The sequence below is a fragment of the Nanorana parkeri genome, unplaced genomic scaffold (assembly GCF_000935625.1).
Source record: "Nanorana parkeri isolate BGI_ZX_2015 unplaced genomic scaffold, ASM93562v1 scaffold805, whole genome shotgun sequence".
Taxonomy (NCBI): Eukaryota; Metazoa; Chordata; class Amphibia; order Anura; family Dicroglossidae; genus Nanorana; species Nanorana parkeri.
The window spans coordinates 797,777-798,316 of NW_017307073.1; positions in this window are offsets into that span (position 1 = coordinate 797,777).

Sequence of the window (540 nt, forward strand, 5' to 3'; positions counted from 1 at the left end):
TGGGCCGTGAGCACAGCTTCATGTGTAAGGTACGTCCAGCACCCTGCCAGCCACGAGCTTCCTGCATTGCGTAGACAAGTACAGAGATCCAATGATGACATCACTGGGTCCAAAATAATGTGGAATTATGAAATGGAAAGCTGAATTGAATCATTTCATTAGCACGTTGATGAGGGAGGAACCAGGAAAGGCAAAATGGAATCACATTAAACTGCAGCTTTAAGCCAGCCTGTAGTCAGAATAGATCTGATTGACCTCAGCTGAGTTCTTTTTCCCCTCAGTCCTTTGCTGTCCTCCATGACCCGAGACGGTCATAACTCCTGTATGACGCATCAAATCATCTCTCATTTCCTCCGTTAACAAGAAGTAAAAATAAAAACTAGAAAAACAAGTTCTTTATAGTAAAGTTCATTCTGCGGTTCCTCTGCTCCTTCACCCCAATGGCCAGCGATGGGAGAGGAATCGTTCTTACATGTGACTCCACATACTGTACATACATTCCTGAAGTTCTCCATCAGGTCCTCTTCTAGTGATTGACAG